Below are 17024 nucleotides of genomic sequence, written 5' to 3'. Positions count from 1 at the left end.
TATTTAATTATATAAATGCAAATGACTATTCTGCAGCAACAAGCACACAGGACATGTTACCACTGTCAACAGATATGTTTGCTTGCCTTATGCATGAAGTAGAATGTTTTCCAAAACCCATCTCTTGCAGGTCCAGCCACATCACAGGTGCTAATTCCACTAATCAGGGACAAAGTAATTCAAACTGTCAGATGCTGACATCTATCAAAGACTGACAGCTCACCCACAGCATCATAGAAAGACCTGGAAGAACAAAGACCTGGGAGTGTTAATATATAACGGTTTGACAGTTGGCTTTATGAGGACATCTAATTAAGATTGCACTTCTTTGTGATTACATAGCACTGAAACCACTTCATCATGGGCAAATCATTGCAGATCCATTGCTCCTGTAAGCAGATGTACACAGATCTCGATAGTGCTATCAGCACCAAACACCCTTTCGCAGTGCAGGGGACACAATGCCTATTAAAATCCAATTAGAAAGCCCCAGTCATAATCTGTGATGAATGATTTTGATTAGTTGCTCTGATTACTTGATTACTTAATTTATGGGTTTAGCTGGGGGCACAGAAGGAGCCATGGGAGGTTCTGGTGTAAATGATAAGAGGAGAAGAAGACTCCTCTGAATTTTTATCTTCCAAGTATATCTTGCAGCCTGACAGGTCTCATTTAGGCCGTCCCAAGGCAGGGTAGCAAATGACACCCTCATCCTAGCCATCAAGGTACAGAATACTCCCAACTCAACCATGTTATTTGGATTCATGAAAAAGAAGAACCTCACAAATATCTCTCGCTATGTCTGGCAGTAAAATCTCAACTATAATAAAGTAAATAACCATCACTTTGTTCCTTGCCAAAGCAGAAGGCAGAAGGAAAAGCTGAAGACCACATTACAGGTTGATAGACTCAATCAAGGAAGCCACAGCCTTGAGTCTTCAAGACCTAAGCAAGGCTGTTACTAACAGGGTGCCTTGAAGGTCTCCCATTCAGAAGGTCATGACAATCAAATTTGACAGGATGGCAATTAACAGTGACAAATAATATGGAACAGGCAGGAAACTGCTGTCTGAAGTGTATGCATTCTTTTGTTCAATAGTAAGGCGACCTCTAGATGTAGTAATAGAAAATAATTTAGAGACATTCTCTTATTTGGGACACTAACCAACTCTTTCTTAAAAACTTGAAATTTGTGGACATGCTTTATGATTACATGCAACTGACAGAAGCCTAAGATTGGTGTAAAACCCACTTTTGATGGACCCTCTTGATGTAAATTGGGTTTTAGGGGCTAAATGCATGGACCAAAAGGACTGTGTTCCCCCTAGTCTGGTGGCATCCTGTACAGATGCAGGCCAATAACCGTGGGCTGGGATTTACCAAGCTGGATAGTGATCTGGTGGCTCCAGCCCAAATGGCCCTTAGCAGAGAATAAAAAGAGATGTTTGCAGTGAAATTTCCTAGAATATAATGTTAGCCTAGCTTTACTTTTTCCCCAGTTTAGGGGCTTGTTCTCACTTAACTTTTGGATCAAGATCTGAGGAGGTCTTGCATTTCCTCTGGAGCATTTGTGTTTCTCACATAGTTTGTGACCGAAATCTTTCAGAAACCGAGGAGAGTTGCTAGCTGTTGTAAGTGTAAGAGTACATAGGAGCACAGTTTCCTAGAAACCCTGCTGCAACAACTGGCAGACCACATAGCCATAGGCTCTTTGCCTGCCACCATTACTGCATTCCCTCTAAAAGCCCCAGCAATGGCCTATGATGCTGGAATGGGGAGTCTGGCCGTGTGGATGAACCCAGGTGCCCTATTTCTGCCTCTATGGATTGTGGCAGGGGCAGGGAACATGGTGACGGTGGCGGCAGGTAAGGGGGCATGGCAGTGGCAGCTCTACATCATGGTAGCAGGTGGGGATGACAATATCTACCTGTTGCAACATTGGCCTGGGGGTGGGAATGGGCCAGAACTGTGGGTGGGATACCACAGGATAGACCCATGGTATCATTCTCATGCAGATAGGCACTTAGGTACCTCTGGTCTGTGATTTATATTCATAGATCAAACGGAACTGATACTCAGTATTCTTGGAAGAGGTTTTATATATCTGAGAGATGCCAAACAATCCAGGTTTTGCAATGTATTTATCAGAAAAGCAACTTTGTGCCAAATAAAACTGTTATATGAGGCCCTAAAAAATGACATACTATTGGAGAGACTGGGGTATCCTCTATGTGAAGAATTTTTGCAAATCTTCAGAAATTCTTTTTTAAATGGAAACTAAACCTTGGCTGCATCTACACTGCAGAATTAATGTGGTTAGACACTGATTAAACTGCCATGGCTCAATGCTATGGAATCCTGGGATTTGTAATTTTGAGATATTTATCTTTTTCTATAAGACCGTGGCAGTCACCGGCACTGATTGCTGCTGTGGGTGGCATGTGGGAGAGCAGAGGCATAGAACTGTATATGTAGAGCATTATGCTCCACACACTTCAGTGCAGGATGATGAATTGTGGCCTTTATGATTATAATACAATATTTTAAAATATTTATAATTAGGTTAAAAATAGAAGAAAAATACCATTACTTTCTTTCTGTCACTTCAAATGAAAGGTTGTGTTTTTTTTTTTTAACAAGAAGGAGAAATTCCAACCAGGTACTAAATTTAACATGAAACAATAGTTTTTCATTAAAAACAAAACAAAACAAAAAAACCTTCAGTAATGAGATTGTTTTGTGATTTTTTTGCCAACCTCTGCTTTATTTTAAGCATAAAATAAAATAAAATAAAATAAAATAAACCTAGTTCAGGTTATTCAAGGAACCTATTTATTTTACAAATTGCCTCCTACAAGAGGCAACTGTTACGTGGAGGGTGGGGGCATGCTCCCAACAGCTATGTTCAATGCCTACTATAAAAATGTGGGGAAGATCGATTTATGCTGCTTACCTGAAAGTTACCTGAAATTACTTTCAAGTGGAATAAGGAGGAAGAGATGGAAGGAATGGAAAAAAAAATGAAAAAGCAGGACTTTATATTGGTAGGCATTGCTGCATATGCACAGGTATAACGCAATACAATGTATTATGACCAGAGTCTGGCCCTGTCTTTACTGGCACAGGGCAGCCCAGAGTATCCTGGCCCTGGAGCTGCTCTGATCCTCCCTCATTGTAAACACTCTCTATTTTGATGGGTGTTAACTGCTGTCATGTTAACATTTGACTTATGATGACCCTATGAATGAGTGACTTCTACTCTCCACAGCACCACTCATCATCCACAGCCGTGGCTCCTGTTCAATTAGGCTTAATAGTGCAAGCCTATTTTTACATTACTTATAATTCTACCAAGATGTTCTTTAGGTTGTATTTTGGCATGGTGGTTGGTTTACTGTTATTCTTTATCTTTAATCTAATTAATTTTATAATATCTATAAAAGCAGTTTCTGGTAAGTGCTCTTGGTCTTGTTTTTTGCGGAGAGAATGGAGCGTCTCCATCTTCTGCTTCTGATTATGTAGCCTATTTGATTTCTATATTGGCCATAAGGTGATGCTCATGTATACAGTTGCTTCTTGGGTTGCCTGACGAATGTGTTTGTGAAGAACAAACTGTTGGCCTCCCAAAAGTCACTCTCCTGCTTCATTTTTTGATCCTAGGCCAAGTTTCCCTAGAATCTTTTATTCTGCTCTGTTTCTTATTTTTGCATTCCAGTCATCTATGATTAACAAGAAGTCCTGTTTGGTGTATGATCAATTTCCTCCTGGACTCTTCTGCCCGGATTCCTTTTCTGTATCTATAGTTGAAGCGCAGACTTGGATTATATTGATGGATTTTCCCTGAAGTCTTATTGATATTACTTGGTCAGACTTGACATTATTTCCTTTGACTGTTTTTGCTATATCCCTCTTCACTATTAATGCTACTCCATTTCTTCTTAGATGTTCATTTCCAGAGTAAAACACTGTGTAATTATCTGACTCAGAATGTCCCATTCCTGTCCACTTCAGTTCCTTCATCCCAAGTATTGTAATGTTTCTTGTTTTATTATGTTCAGCTTCCCCTGATTCATGCTTCTCACATTCTATGTTCTTAATATATGTTTTGTGCAGCTTCGGACTTCCCTTTTACCCATGCTTTAACAGGAATCTTAAACAAAGAAACAGACAAAATACCTCCTCCAGCACTGCATTCAAAACGTTGTGGCTGGTCCTAGGAATATGCCCCAATGGATTGGAACAGAAGGTACATTATCTGGATTTAAAATAAGACCAGTCAGTACAGCAACAACTCCTGCCAAATCCCTGGGCTTTTGTTCAGTCTGGGTGAGCCTTAAATTGCATAGAAAACAAAAACTTGGCCATTTTCCCCACAAAGAAGTCCTAAAATGCGATGAAAAACTAGTTGAAAAGGCACAAAAACTTTCATAATTTCTCCCAGTGAAGTGAAACCTTTTGCAGTTTTCTATTCTTGTGTGTAACAATAAAACCATCAAAAAATTTACATCCCTCTCTTGGAAACTTGCTTGGGTAGTATCTAAACCTGGACATTGACTTGCATCAGTCCTTAGAGGAATGGAATGAACATAGTATATTTCCATTCTGTATCATTTTCTTTCTAGGGATAATAACGGTTCTTAGGATGATTCCTCTCTCATTAACATGGTATAGTTTTTGAGATATATGTTACCAACTATTGTTTGAAATCCACATGTTGAACTTGGAGGCCTATTATTATTCTACTTAAGGCACTGGCGCAATGTTAATCAATAAACAAAAAGGCACTTCTCTTGAGTAAGGCTCGGAGTACTGACTCCTTTGAGCTCTGTGCTTTTAACTATGGGACTGAATGAAGCTGGAGAGCTGCCTTCTGAATTTCACATTTAAACAACAACACAGTTGGCCTATTCACTGCAGTCCAGGCTTCAAGAACGAGACCCATGAGAGCAACTATCCTTCCCAATTGCTTGCCTACTTTCATTTATACCCGCACAGTTTCTAAATACTGTGTAGGCAGTGTGCATTTCTGTTTAACTTCTAAAAGAAAATGTAGATGGAAGCTCTTCCTTTAAATGCTTTTAGGAGAAGCCCAAGTAATGTTGTGTGTTCACATGTATACCAACTTTTGAATGTGTAGAAACTATAGAATTTCTAAAGCAGAAAATAATGCTGGTCAGATAGATGATAGCATACCATCCAACATTCACAGATAAAAGCTGGGATACATGAGAATCATGGAAATCATGCAGCAATCTGTATTTTGATGGACTATAATGCCCAGCATTTCTGTTCATTGGCAATGCTGGTGTGGGATGCTGGGATCTGTAGTCCCAAAACATCTAATGGGCTGCAGAATTTGTACTCCTGGTGTACATAAGATCAACCTAAACTAACCAACGAATCCAGGACCAGTTCCACAGCATAATGTTTGTGATTGGCCTGGGACTTATGACGAATGAAAAATGTAGGGCAATTAGAGTTTCCTAAGGCTTCAGCCTTTGTTAAGGAAACAAAAATATTTAAATATCAAAAATATCAAAGCCAAGCCAGTTTCAGTCTAGCTTCAAATCAGCAGAGTAGCAGAAGTCCTTGTTTGACTATGCATCTCTAAGAACGGAGATTGACTCAAAAACAACACAAGTAACTTGCAGTTTAAACCAAAGTTTACTAATGGCTTGAATCTACATACGCATAGAGGCTACATCCTAACCTAGCTAATGAATAGTTCAGGTAAAGAAGAAATCTTTATCTCACCATCTTTCTGAAGAAAGCTGAGAGGAGGAAGATGTGGAACCCAACAGGGCAGGAGAAAAATCTTTGTGTGAGAGAAAACTTCCCAAAAGGGAGAGCGAACTGAATCACATGGTTTGTTTACCAATATGCAAAGTTATTGCCCTGTGATTCAGTAGGACCAACATGGGATGTTTCAATGAAGGAAGACAGAAGGATTTGCATGCAGGAAAATCTAAGGAGGGAAAGAGACAATGTGAAAAATCTTCCATCACAAACAAAGCCTTTGCCATTTAGGTGACCTTGGGCAAGTCACATACTCTCATCTTTAGAGAAAGGCAGTGACAAACCTCCTCAGAAGAAACCTTGTCAGGAACAACCTAGGACAGCATCTCCATGAGTTGGAGTGAACATGAACCCACATAACCACTTCAATCTGTGTTTCTGAATTACCACTGCAGTGTTCCAGAAGCCGACTCTCCATCACAGACCCATAATTTCCTATGTGAGGCGATGACTTCATGTGGATTCATGGTTTTTTAAAAAATTAATTTAATTTAATTACCTAACTTAATTATTTAAATTTAATTAAAAATAATTTTCATCATGCTGGCCCCTCCAAGGCAGTTAATAATTGAGTGTTAAAAACAGTATAAAATATCATAGGAAAGAAACTGGAAGCAATACTGCTTTAAAAAATGAACCTTTTAGGAAAACCATGTAGCCTACATTATAGAAGACAATCCTTTTTTTTAACATCTCCTCTTTTTGAGGAGTCCTGGATTGGACTTTGGGGGTGAAATGTTGACCCCTCAAAGCTTCTTCTTCCTCATCAGGTTTCTGATCTGGAGTGAATCTTACTATCTGCTGTTCACTAAAGAAAGAGAGGTGAATGCAATTACTAATTGAGTGCAAATTAATAATAATAATAAATAATAATAATAAAACTTTTATTTGTATACCACCTTTCCTCCAGATCAAAGCGGTTTAAAAATTGCTTGGTACTAATTGCATGCCGTTCTACAATTACGTACCATTGAACTCTCTCCCACAGGTTAACTTGGTCCCCTTTTGGGCTGCATCTGCACTACAGAATTAATGCAGTTTGACACTGCTTTAGCTTCCATGGCTCAATGCTTTGGAATCCTATGATTTGTAGTTTTGTGTGATATTTAGCCTTCTCTGTCAGAGAACTCTGGTGCCACATCAAATACAAATCCCAGGATAATAATTTAATTTGTTTTATTCATATACCGCTATTCCAAAGATCATAGCGGTGAACAGCAAGTAAGCTAATTTGCAAGTAAGCTAATTTGCCCCCAACAGTCTGGGTACTCATTTTAGCTCCCTCCTCGGAAGGATGCAAGCCTGAGTCGAGCTTGGGCCCTTTTGCTGGTCTTGAACTCGCAACCTTGTGGTTTTGAGTGAATGGCGATTGCATGGGAAGAGCCGTAACAGTTAAAACAGTGTCATACTGCCTTAATTCAGCAGAGTGGCAGCAGCCTTGATCTCTTTTCACCATACGGCAAAGACCTTTTTTTTTATTTAAACAGGCCTTCAATTTTTTAACAGGATGTGCTCTACTTTTATCTTGTTTTATAAGTATTCTAAACAGTTTTAAATATTTTAATGCAATTGTCTATTTTTTAGACAATTTACATAATCTAACTAGAAAGACAGCATGGTGTAGCCGTTTGAGCATTGGACTATGACTCTGGAGACAAAGGTTTGAATCCTGGCTCGTCCATGGAAACCCACTGGGTGACCTTGGGCAAGTCACACACTCTCAGCCTCAGAGGATGGCAATGGCAATCGCCATCTGAAAAAACCTGCCAAGAAAACTCCATAACAGGTTTGCCATAAGGTTGCCATAAGTTGGAAACGACTTGAAGGCACCCAACAACAACAACAGCTGTTTAATTACATTTTAAACATTTGTACCCTATATTGTTTCTTTTCATTATGCACTACAAGCCACCTTGGATCCCTTACTGGGAGAAAGTGGTATATAAATAATAAATATATTTTGTTAGTTTGACCACCCTCAAAAAAACAAAAACATAAACAGGCTAGTGTTAGTCCTCAAACCAGTAGTTGTTTTCCCAAATTAAAAACACACTTTAACTTTCTTTCTTTCCAGCCAGCTGCAAAACTTCTGTTCTTCTTCTTCCACTGGTGGGCAGATATGATCTGAAATCCCAGCTCTTAGGAACATGGACTGACTGTCAGTGCCTCGGAGCAAATGCATAAAACACACACACATATTTGTATACACACACACAAAAATAACATTGTCAAGATGTTGTTCAAGTTTCCCTTAGTTCTTCCTCAAACAATCAGGTTGGAACACTGCAAACATTAATGCTCTCCTCCACCTACAAAAATCCTGTACATTTAGGAGATGAGCCCCCGGCAGAAACTCAACAAGTGTAGTTTGTTCTCTGAGATTTTTTTGCAGAAGCTTGATATCTGCTGGGGTTTGGTTCCACGATCCTCTGTAGATACCAAAATCTGTGGATGCTCAAGTCCCTTTAATTACAGTGGCATAGTAAAATGGCATCCTGTATAGAAAATGGCAAAAATCAAGACTTACTTACAGTGGATAAATAAAACAAAAAATAAAAAAATCCAGGGCTATGGAAGGCTGACTGTATGTAGAAATATTCAGGGCAGAGGTGACCTGCCATAAATCTTTCCTTTCCAGCATTATAAACCTAGCCTGATGGCTTGCTGAGTCACACTGGCTGTGTGAATTTAGCTCTTGATTTTGGTGTGGTTGCTCAACTTACTCCTAACAGCTTGGTGCCGATACAGAATATGTGTGTTGACAAGAGCTGTGACTTGGATGCTTCTGGGAGGATGAAGTAATCTGTCAATCATGCTGTCATGTGCCAAAAATGACACGGGGATGTGCACGGTCCACATACTCTTCACTTGCCAGCTGCTTGCGTGACTTAGCCTTGTGCAAGGTCGCCAGCTGGCCGTGCCAGAAACTGACTGATCTAGCCAAAATTTCATCCCCCGCTCAAAGAACTTAAATGTGATTGCTGTTCTTTCTCTGCTTTCTGCAAGATAAAAAGCCCCCTCCAAAGTTAAAACTGTATGCTTCCAAACAAAGACATGCTGCATTTGTCAGAAGTGATCTTTACATAGTCCTCTACAATACATCTTGTCATCAGAAAAGGCCCCTTCACATGCTCAGAGGTGCTTTTCAGGTTCAGTGTTTGAAACAGTAGCTGGTTCACTTCTCCGAAGAAATACAGTCTGCTCCATGATATCATTTCAAAATACAGGAAATCTGTTCAAAGATATAGCCGTTTTAGTCTGTAGAATTAGTACGTAGAGAGATCTTGTAGCACCTTTGAGACTATCTTGGATGACAGAATTGGGGGCATATAGTACTTATCAAATTTGCAGATGACACCAAATTAAGATGAGTAGCTAATACTCCAGAGGACAGGATCAAAATTCAAAATGATCTGAATAGACTAGAAAGCTGGACCAAAGTTAACAAAATGAACTTCAACAGGGAGAAATGTAAGGTACTGCACTTAGGGCGGAAAAATGAAATGCACAGATATAGGATGGGGGACACCTGGCTGAACAAAAGTACGTTTGAAAGGGATCTAGGAGTCCTATTCAGATCATTTTGAATTTTGATCCTGTCCTCTGGAGTAGTAGACCACAAGTTGAATATGAGTCAACAGTGCGATGCGGCAGCTAAAAAGGCCAATGCAATTTTAGGCTGCATCAACAGAAGTATAGTGTCTAGATCAAGGGAAGTAATAGTGCCACTGTATTCTGTTCTGGTCAGGCCCCACCTGGAATACTGTGTCCAGTTCTGGGCACCACAATTCAAAAAGGACATTGAGAAACTGGAGCGTGTCCAAAGAAGGGCGACTAAAATGGTGAAAGATCTGGAAACCATGCCCTATGAGGAACGACTTAGGGAGCTGGGGATGTTTAGCCTGGAGAAGAGAAGGTTAAGAGGTGATATGATAGCCCTGTTTAAATATTTGAAGGGATGTCGTATTGAGGAGGGAGCAAGCTTTTTTATGATGCTCCAGAAAACAGGACCCGGAACAAGGGATGCAAGCTAAGGCCCCGAACACACAGAACAAAATAAAGCTGCTTTGGGTCACGTTTGAAGGTATGCTGCTCCAGAGACTAGGACCCGGAACAATGGATGCTCCAGGTAAAGAGCTTCCAGATCAACATTAGGAGGAACTTCCTGACAGTAAGGGCTGTTCGACAGTGGAACATGTTCCCTTGGAGAGTATTAGAGTCCTTTTTGGAGGTCTTTAAGCAGGGGCTGGATGGCAATCTGTCAATGGGGATGCTTTGACTGAGAGTTCCTGCATGGCAGAATGGGGTTGGACTGGATGGCCCTTGCAGTCTCTTCCAACTCTATGATTCTTTCTGAAAGAACTCTTCCAGAACATGGCCTCATAGCCCCAAAACCCCACATGAACCATGAAAGAATGTAGTTGGCAGCATGAGCTTTTGTAGACTTAAGTCTACTTCCTCAGATGCTTTTGGTGCCTTATTACTCTTATTCTCTTATTATTCTTGGCTTAGGATTCTGTATGGTAGTGACATGTAGTTTGGGGTCCATCTACACTCTAGAAATAAGGCAGTTTGACACCAATTAAGCCAAATGCGGTCTTCTGGATGTTGTTGGACTGCTGCTCCCATCATTCCAGCCAGCATTCCCAGGATTCCCTAGCACTGAGCCCAAAGGGCAGTTAAAGCGGTCTCAAACTGGATTATCCCCGCTGTGTGTTTCTGCACCCAAGTCACAAGAGCTGCCACTCTGCAGGATGAATGCGGTTTGAGCCCGCTTTAAACCCCAACCCTGGAGAATCCTGGAATCAGTTTGTGGTGGCCCCTGAGAAAGCCTTTCAACTGAGCTGCAAAAGAAACTGCAGAACCCCAGGAGTCCCTAGCATGGAGCCGGGGCAGTGAGAGCGGGATCAAACCGCATTAGTTCTGCAGTGCAGACGGAGAAGAAGAAGCAGCAGCCTCAGGAAGAGGAGGGGAGAGGAAGGGAGGAAAGTGGAGCAAAGGCCATTGGAATCTGAGAGAGAGAGAGACAGGCTTGGAAGAAGAGGAGGAGGAGGAGGAGGCAGTCTTGGAGGCGTGTTCGTGGGAACGCGTTACCCAACTCGGGGCAGGGTCAGGGGCGGGAAGAGGCCTCCAGGAGCCCTAGTTTTCCTGAGTCAGGAGCAGCCAGGAAGGAGAGGAGGAGGGAGAAGAAGAAGAGGAAGGGGCCCAGACTCCAGAGTCCCTTCTCCTTTGTGCAAGACTCCCTTGTTTTGCAAGGGCTCCTTTTGCAAGAATCCAGAGCCATTTGCAAGGTGGGCTTTTGCAAGGCTTGGGAGGAGGCCTCCCTGGTGCTGGGGGAGGGGGGGGTCTTGGGTTCAGGTTAGGACCACTTGGGCGGAGGGTTCCCTTGGGCCAGTCACACTCTCTCAGCCTCAGCCTCTCTCTTGGCTATCTCTGCCTCTGGGGTGGGTTCTCTAGGTTTTTATTTTTTTTAGGGGGGCTGATTTGGGATATTATTGTGCATCCACACTGCAGGGATTAATCCGCTTTGACAGCACTTTTAACAGCCACGGCTCAATGGGAATGGGATCTTGGGAGTTTGCCTTGGCCTGTAACGAAAGCACGTGCAATTGTGTGTGTGTATACACAATGTATATGTGTGTGTGTGTGTGTGTGTGTGTATATATATATATATATATATATATATAGTGTTTGTGTGTGTGTATATATATATATATATATATATAACATATATGTATGTGTATATATGTATATATAATGTGTATATATATATATATATGATTGTGTGTATATATGTATATATAATAAACGTGTGTGTGTGTGTATATATATATATATATATATATAATTGTGTGTGTATATGTGTGTGTCTGTATATAATATGTGTGTGTGTGTGTGTGTGTGTGTGTGTATATATATATATATATATATATATAAAATTTTGTGTGTGTGTCACACAGGAATTTTTCACATGGGAGGAATTTCTCTTAATTTCGAATGAAAAGAAAGTGGGGCCAGAACGCATTAACATGAATTTGCTAGTTCAGCAAATTTATGTGAATTCGAATTGCATTCGAACTGGCTTCCCATTACCCGAAAATAGCTTACCATTGCCCAAAATTATGTGTGGTAGTCTATCACGCAATAATGTGAAACCCCATGATTGTGTTCAGGTTGCCATTGGATTATACTTCCAATTTCCCTTGTCTGATAACGTCCCCTGTGTGTGTGTACATATATATATATATATATATATATATAATATAATATAATACAATACATATGTGTGTATATATACACTCATCCCTTCATATTTGCAGCTTTGATTTTAGCGGCTTTGATTATTCCTGGATTTGATTAATCTGTTCTCTCTAGGAATATCTAGGCCCTGCAGCACAACTCTGAAGGAGATTCCTAGAGGGAACACTCCACTGGGCATTTGTAACTCCTCCAGCACAGTTCTGTGGTCAAAGTCTGTTGGATATTGACCACAGAGTTGCATTGGAAGACCTAGAGATTCCTAGAGAGGTGTCCTCTCAGTAAAAACATGGTGTTTTAGTTGTTTGCAATTTTTCCAGATTCACAGGTGTCTTGTGCCCCTAACCCTAGTGAATATGGAGGGACAAGTGTGTGTGTGTGTGTGTGTGTGTGTGTGTGTGTGTGTATATATATATATATGCATGGGTGTACAGTATATATAAATGTGTGTGTATATGTACACTATATATATATATATATATATATATAAACATATGTGTGTACACACACACATATATATTATTACAGGGGTAGGCAACATTTTTGAGCCGGGGGCCGGGTTGCTGACCCTCAGACAACTGGGGGGCCGAAGCCAAAAAATAAATAATTAAATAATTTTTTTAAAAAAAATAAATACAGTGGACCCTTGTTATACGCTGGGTTTTGGTTCCAAGATCCCCCGTGTATAACAAAATCCATGTATGCTCAAGTCCCATTAAATATAATGACATAGCAAAATGGTGTCCCTAATAAAAAATGGAGAATCAAGGTAAATTTATACGTTTTTGGAACATTTTCAAACCGTGTATGCTTGAATCCGTGTATAAGAAGGGCCGACTGTATATAAATAAACCAGGACAAATGTAGGACAAAATTTTCAAATGGATGACACTTTTTTTAAAAAAAATGGAGGACACGCAAAAAAAATTGCTGATTTTTTAAAAAATGTTAATATAAATGCATGTTTCTGAGGCTTCTATAGACAATTGCCCCCCAAAGGCCCCGGCGGCAATCGGCGGCAGGACCAGGCTAGGGCCGGTCCCAAGGGCTCGCCGGGCCGCATCCGGCCCGCGGGCCGTAGGTTGCCTACCCCTGTATTATTATATGCATTATTCTCTCTCTCTGTGTGTGTGTGTATGTGTGTGTGTATATATATATATATATATATATATAGAGAGAGAGAGAGAGAGAGAGAGAGAGAGAAAAGAAAAATTCACAAAACTAGTTCCCAGAATTCCCTAGCATTGGTCCATGCCACTTAAAGTGGTGTCAAATTGGATTATTTCTGCAGTGTGGATGCAGCCTTACAAAACACACTGCAGAAATAATCCAGTTTGAGACCACTTTTACTGCCCTGGCTCAATGTTATGGAATTCTGGGAACTGTTGTTTTAGGCTTCTCTGTCAGAGATAGCTCTGGTGCCACAATAACCAGCAGTTCCCAGGATTCCCTAGTAATGAGCTAATTACCCTTCTCTGTCAGAATAGAAAAAGATATTGATTTTTCCAATGTATGTAAGGGACACCATTTTACTAGGCCATTGTTTTTAATGGCACTTGAGCACCTACAGATTTTGGTATCCATGGGGGTCCTGGAACCAAACCCCAGGGGATACTAAGGGTCTGCTGTTGCTCAGTATGGCTGCATCCACACTACCGAAATAATCCAGTTTGATGCCACATTAACTGCCATGGGTCAGTGCTATGGAATTTGGAGATTTGTGGTTTTGTGAGATATTTAGCTTGGCTGCCACAAGTTCCACAACAGACTACAAATCCCAGGATTCCCAGTGAAGACGAAAGGTCACTAGGGTCCAAAACACACTGCAGAAATAATCCAGTTTCGGACAGTTTTAACTGCCTTGGCTCAATGCTAGGGAATCTTGGGAACTTTAATCCATTGTGGTACCAGAGCTCTCTGACAGAGAAGGCTCAATGTCTCAAAAAGTTCCAGTTCCCAGCATCCCCTAGCACTGAGCCAAGGCAGTTAAAGTGGTCTCAAAGTGGATTATTCCTGCATTATGGATAGCATCTATGGCTGCATCCACACTGCAGACATAGTCTAGTTTGAAACCACATTAACTGCCATGGCTCAGTGCTATGGAATTTGCGGTTTTGTGAGATATTTAGCTTTCTCTGTCTGAGAATTCTGGTGACACTGTAAACTGCAAATCCCAGGATTCCATAGCATCAAACATTTGCTAAACATAGTTTTTTGTGGGTTTTTCGGGCTATGTGGCCATGTTCTAGAAGAGTTTCTTCCTGACGTTTGGCCACATAGCCCGGAAAACCCACAAAAAACTATGGATGCTCGCCATGAATGCCTTCGACTTCATATTTGCTAAACACTGTGACAGTTTAAAGCGGTATCAAACTGGACAAATTCAGCAATGTGGCAGCAGACCCTGCCTAAGGCTCTTTTTGAATAAGGGAAAAAAACCCCATTCAAATCTGATGTTTGATGCTTTAGTCCGAACATGGGGCTTCACTATACAATACTTGTGAGGGATATTCTAAAAAAAAGGCAGTTCATCCCCCCCCCTCCAGTGATTGTATGCAATTATTTCCCCAAGCCTAAATTGCTAAACATTTTCTAATGTGCGAAATGTTTTCCTACTCCTCCAATGTTTTCCTAGTCCTCTAAGAGAAGAAATGTGCACGCTTTGAGTCGAGAACATTGCCAAACTTTATATTTTATTATCCCCTTTTGGTGCTGAAAATATAAATTTAAAGTAGGACCTATTCACCACCTTGAAACGTTCCTAGGCCAGGCAGCCGTGTATTTATTTGCATCTTTCTGAGGTGTCTTGTGTTGTGTTGGTTATTACCATTAATAACATTAACATTAATACTCTTTTTCTGCAAAGTAGTGAATGATTGACTTCCCAAGTGCTGAAGATTCATTAATTTCCCTTTTAAATCAATTACATTGGAGCGGCAAATGCGGTTAATCTTTTTTCCCCTAAAAAAGATGCATTTGCCGGAGAAGGGAGGGGAGAAAGACATCTTTCTCCTTTGACGTGAGTAGGATTGAGTGAATTGCATTTATTTTTATAAGCACACTTCAATCAAGTCTGACGAAATGTAAATTATTTGGCCTCTCCTCCCCACATTCCCCAGTTCCTTCTGGAGCTGCACTCTCCCAGCAGTTGGATTTTTGAGGAGCTGATGAGAGATTTAAAAAAGTTTTACTACTTGTGCAAGGCTGTTTCTTGGTGACTTTCGAAGTGGTGCATTTGCAGATAAGAACAGCAACTTTGTCTATGGTGTGCTGCAAAGTCATTTAGTTCTCAATGGGAATGCTCTGGTTTATGGCCAGCGTTGGACTTCAACTCCGGAAACCAGGGTTTGAACGTCGGACTTCGACTCTGGAAACCAGGGTTCGATTCCTATCTCTGCTATGAAACCCATTGGATTCACTTTTGGCAAGTCAAACACTCTCAGCCTCAGGGGAAGGCAATTGTAAACCTCCTATAAACAAACAAACTTCATTTATATATTGCTTCATACTGACTAAGCAGTGTCTGAGCGGTTTACAACTGTAAGCTAATTTGCCCCCAACAATCTGCGTACTCATTTTAGTGACCTCGGAAGGATGCAAGCCTGAGTCAAGCTTGAGTCCTTCTATTGGTCTTGAACTCCGCAACCTTATGGTTTTGAGTGAGTGGCTGCAGTACAGGCATTTAATCACTGCGCCACCAGAACTCCTATGAAGAAATCTTGCCAAGCAAACCCCATGGTATTGCCTTAGGGTCCCCATAAACTGGAATAACTATAGGAGCTGAGCCAGTGTGGTATAGTAGTTTGAACATTGGACTCCAACTCTGGAGACCAGGGTTTGATCTCCTACTTGGCCACAGAAACCCTCTTGGTGACCTTGAGTGAGTCACACACTCTCAGCCTGAGAAAGCCCTGTAATAGGTTTGCCTTAGGATTGCCGTAGGTCAGAAACGATTGAAGGCACACAACAACAACAGTATCTGGGACAAAAATTTCAAAATGTGGGCCTCTATGGGTTAAAAATAACAACAATAACAATAATTTTGGTGATCTCTAGCACTAACCCAAAATCTACTCTGTAATGCTTCCCATCACCTCTGAGCAAAAGGGAAAGGTGCAAGAAGGGTGACCAGATGTCCTCCTTTCCCAGGATAGGTCCTACATTTCAACCTTCTATCCAGGAGAAAAAGTCCTCTGTTTTGGGCATGATTAAGTAACATGTATGTACAGTGGACCCTTGTTATACGGTGGGGTTTGGTTCCAAGATCCCTTGTGTATAACAAAATCCATGTATGCTCAAGTCCCATTAAATATAATGGCATAGCAAAATAGTGTCCGTTATAAAAATGGAAAATCAAGGTTGAAATTTGAAATTTATACTTTTTTGGAACATTTTCAAACCTTGGATGCTTGAACATGTGTATAAAAAATCCATGTATAAGAAGGGCTGACTAAATTCATATGAGTTTTTTTAGCTTTTATTTTGGAATACCCTACATTTTTCTCGAATGTCCTACATGTTGTGGTGCCTTGTCCTCCTTGATGGTTATCATATCTGGTCACCTGGGTGCAAGGCTCTGTCCAAGGACATCTAAAAGTTATCTTTGGGCCCAAACACACAGACAGGCCAAAATAAAGCTGCTTCAGGTGACTTTGCAAGTATGCTATTTAATTTGACACACACATCTTAAGAGGCCAGAAGCTGTGCCAAAGCAGCACTCCAGTCCTTAGGACTGGAGTGTGGCTTTGACACAGCTTCCGGCCTCTTAGGACATATGCATGGTTTAAACAGCATACCTCCAAAGTGACCTGAAGCAGCTTTATTTTGGCCTGTGTTCAGGCCTTTTAGGACTTCAGCTCTTAGAATCCCCAGCTAGAATGGCCAGATTTTTTGCAAGGATAGGACTCTGGCACTTTTAGCCTAAAGAAAAACTTTTGAGTGACAGAATTCTGGAAGTTGTAATTCAAACA

General features: G+C 40.9%; 1 protein-coding gene across 6 annotated transcripts in view; it reads left to right on the top strand.

The window, feature by feature from the left end:
• The first annotated feature begins 11008 nt into the window (after nt 1-11008).
• The window catches only part of LOC149311686 (microsomal glutathione S-transferase 1-like), a 30488-nt gene continuing 24472 nt past the window's right edge, over nt 11009-17024 (top strand). For 3 of the 6 annotated variants that reach the window (XM_089527684.1, XM_089527680.1, XM_089527685.1), the window contains exon 1: nt 11009-11087. The gene's annotated coding sequence lies outside the window, so the exon portion shown is untranslated. Of the gene's footprint in view, nt 11088-12733; nt 12824-14990; nt 15479-17024 lie in introns of those variants that run through there. The other 3 variants (XM_089527682.1, XM_089527683.1, XM_089527681.1) reach the window with 3 other exon arrangements.

The sequence above is a fragment of the Sceloporus occidentalis genome, unplaced genomic scaffold, assembly GCF_023333645.1.
Source record: "Sceloporus occidentalis isolate IW3139 unplaced genomic scaffold, rSceOcc1.0.p SCAF_5, whole genome shotgun sequence".
In the NCBI taxonomy this organism is placed as follows: Eukaryota; Metazoa; Chordata; class Lepidosauria; order Squamata; family Phrynosomatidae; genus Sceloporus; species Sceloporus occidentalis.
This window is presented reverse-complemented; position numbering and strand designations above follow the sequence as displayed.